Below are 3,377 nucleotides of genomic sequence, written 5' to 3' on the forward strand. Positions count from 1 at the left end.
GGAAATTATAATTTATGTGCTACATCTTAAATTCACTATATACTTGTAGAACTATTGCTTGGAATCTAATTGCAAGTTTCTACTGTCGACTGTCATACTAGATATGGTCTTATGACTGCATTAGAACCGAAACTATAATGGAATCTAATTGCAAGTTTCTACTGTCGACTGTCATACTAGATATGGTCTTATGACTGCATTAGAACCGAAACTATAATGGAATCTAATTGCAAGTTTCTACTGTCGACTGTCATACTAGATATGGTCTTATGACTGCATTAGAACCGAAACTATAATGGAATCTAATTGCAAGTTTCTACTGTCGACTGTCATACTAGATATGGTCTTATGACTGCATTAGAACCGAAACTATAATGTTTGCCCCCCCCCCCCCTCCCTCCCTTCATATGGAAAGCAGGTAAATCTTTCATTTAGAGAAAAATTATATAACCCTTACCGTATTTATACAATAAAAGTGTACTGAGCATGTTATAGTAGAAAGAAGACACATTATAGAAATCTTATACATAAGAATTTGGATACCAAGAAAAAAAATCTTTTCTCTAGTGAAACTAGATCTGTATGGATAATGGTTTGCTTTTAATCTTTAACAATACAGCCAATCAACCTAACTGGTACATCTGGTAACAGGTACATCTCTTATGGCTAAAATGACCAGTGTGTGTGTTTTGTATCAAGGATATGCATGTTGTTGGTTTTGAAAAAATGTTTGATGTGACTGCCAAGGCTTTTTACAAATCTTTTGTATATGTGTATGTGTTTTTTTTTTTCTATTTTTTTAAATTTTGTATTGTAATCGGAATTCTTAAATGGTGGGAAAAAAATGTAAACCACTATTTTGACTGTCAAAAACAGTAAACCTAAAAAAAATGAATTTTGTAGTTTTAAACAAATTGAATCACACTTATAACATATATAAAATATAGATTTATAACATATTGAATCACACTTATAATACATACAGGCTGGCTGCCTGGTCGTGTGGTATATTGTTTTGACTTCTCGATGGTCCTGGGTTAATACCCTGCCTGCTGTCATCCTGCTGGAAGTTAGGACTAGGAAGTAAATTATCTTCAACTTTGAAGGAACAACTAAAATATGTGAAACATTTTACAAACATTATTTTGTTTTCCATTCTCAGCACATACAACTCAATTTACTTCTATTGGCTGGAAATATTTAAAGCATGACAGTGGCGTAGGTAAATTACCAAATAGTGGATCTTATGTTGGATTGATCAGCCCTGATGAACTGACCTGACCATTGTAATTGAAACCATAGTGAGTAATAATTTCTTAAAAGCACTTTTCTTACCTCCCTCTCCTCCCCATAAGATTCTAATGAAAAAATTTGTCAGCATGTTACATTACTAGACTGTAAGACTCTTTATGACATATCTGTCAGACATACCTACAAGAAAAAAGTTTTTCAGACACAATCACTTTATTTGTATTTCAGACTCATGACCACTCTATCTGTATAGGTCCTGGTATACCCTGGGATAATGTTCACCCACAACTTTTAACTTGAAATCTTAAAGGAAGTTTTGTAAGTATATTTCATTAGATTCTTCTGCTTAAAATAATTTATAACAATAAAGAAAAAGTTAAAGACTGCTATTGCAATGAGTTCAAAAGTTTGATGTCAGCTGGCAGAGTATGAACCTGGCACCATTGTGAAAGATAATCCAGTGTGCCTACTGCACAACCAGGCAGCCATCCAGTCTTAAAAAGAATGTGTTAATTAATCATTTTATTTAGTTTTAAATTAGACTGTTTTATGTTTTATTTGTATCTCTTTTCTATGGACTTTCTTTTGTTTTAACAATATTTTATTACCAGTTATATAAATTTAGTAGAATGTTAAAATATCACTACCATTGTTATCTTTAGGCTAAACTAACAAGCATGAATGTCTGGTACAGTAAGATAGGGTTAATGGTCAACCTGACATCATGGTTCATTCATTGGGACAGCTAATGGTGAGTCAATTCTATTTTTAAATATTAAATTAATCTGATGAATTCCTTTGACTCTTTTTGTATTAAGTATCAAACTTGGCAGTGAAACAAAGACCAAGGAAAAGAAGCATAACTTAATTTATTTAGGTGATAGAGTAGCGGAGTAGGCCTAAAGTGTCTAATGCAGAACATTCTCAGGACTTAAGCAATGTATTCATATCTTGTACCTTTGCTGAAATGTTAACAGACAGAAATTTAAAGAAGGGAATCCACCTGGGAAATAGTTTAAAGAGTGTTGGTAGACAAAAAGATTTTAAAAAAATAACCATAGACTTGCAATGAAAAAAAAAAGAGCCTACTGCTGTGCCACACCAGTTGGTTAAAAGAAAGACTTAGCAAAAGAAAATCTGGAGATGCTTTTGTAATAAATAAGTCAGCACTTTAATATTGTATTCATATATATATATATTCATATTATCACATTCCATCTTTCACAGTTTGTGTCTGATCAAGCAGTTCTCAAGTTAGGGCTTGATGAAGTCTACAAACTGACCATTATATCTACTGGACAAAAAAGGATCTTATATGTATATTTTAAACCTGGTCAATGCCTATTTCTCCACTATTGTCGACATCTTGAGACATCACCATCGGCAGAAACCGAAGACGGCTGATACATTTGTGTGGGTGAAAAACTGAAGGCGTCGCTCGAAGACAGCTGATACATTTGTGTGGGTGAAAAACTCAAGGCTTCGCTCGAAGACAGCTGATACATTTGTGTGGGTGTAAAATTCAAGGCGTCGCCTGAAGACAGATGATACATCGTTTCCACTTGAGCGCTCGTCACCAACTTTTGACACGCTCTTGCACTGTCGAGGTTTCACCTTACATTGCTATACAGAAGGTCCTCCATTTAGACCTCTGTTCACTTATGGTCATTCTAATTTTTCAGAGACTTTACATATTTGGATTATCTAAGCTGAAGTTCTCCACTTAAGTACTGTTGGATTATTTATACGAATGTTCAAGTACTTTTGTTTGTAAAATGTTTTACATGTTTCGGATGTTCCTTCAAAGTTGAAGATAATTACTTCCTAGTCCAAACCTCCCGCAGGACGACGGGGGATGGGAGCGAGCAGGGTTTGAACCCTGGACCATTGATAAATCTGAACGACAGTCCAGCGCACAAACCGCACGACCAAGCAGCCATCCTTTTGGATTATTGATCTTTGACGTTGAAGTTGGACTAACTTGTACCTATTGGCGCTCTCCTAGTCATCGTTGTACGCTGAAGAAATAACACATGCCTGCATTACTACACTTACATTTTGGATTATCTTATTGGATTATTTGGATTACCTGTTGGACTTGTGTTAATAGTAAAGGTCAAGAGGAA

The 3,377-nt window shown here is 34.7% G+C and overlaps 1 long non-coding RNA gene across 1 annotated transcript; it reads left to right on the forward strand.

Annotated features, from left to right (window-relative positions):
* The first annotated feature begins 381 nt into the window (after positions 1-381).
* LOC129924139 (uncharacterized) lies at positions 382-3,014 on the forward strand. The gene is made up of 5 exons (XR_008776099.1): positions 382-418; positions 1,163-1,301; positions 1,480-1,569; positions 1,914-2,002; positions 2,479-3,014. It is a non-coding gene; the product is annotated as an uncharacterized LOC129924139 (long non-coding RNA).
* Positions 3,015-3,377: the final 363 nt, after the last annotated feature.

The sequence above is a fragment of the Biomphalaria glabrata genome, unplaced genomic scaffold, assembly GCF_947242115.1.
Source record: "Biomphalaria glabrata unplaced genomic scaffold, xgBioGlab47.1 scaffold_20, whole genome shotgun sequence".
In the NCBI taxonomy this organism is placed as follows: Eukaryota; Metazoa; Mollusca; class Gastropoda; family Planorbidae; genus Biomphalaria; species Biomphalaria glabrata.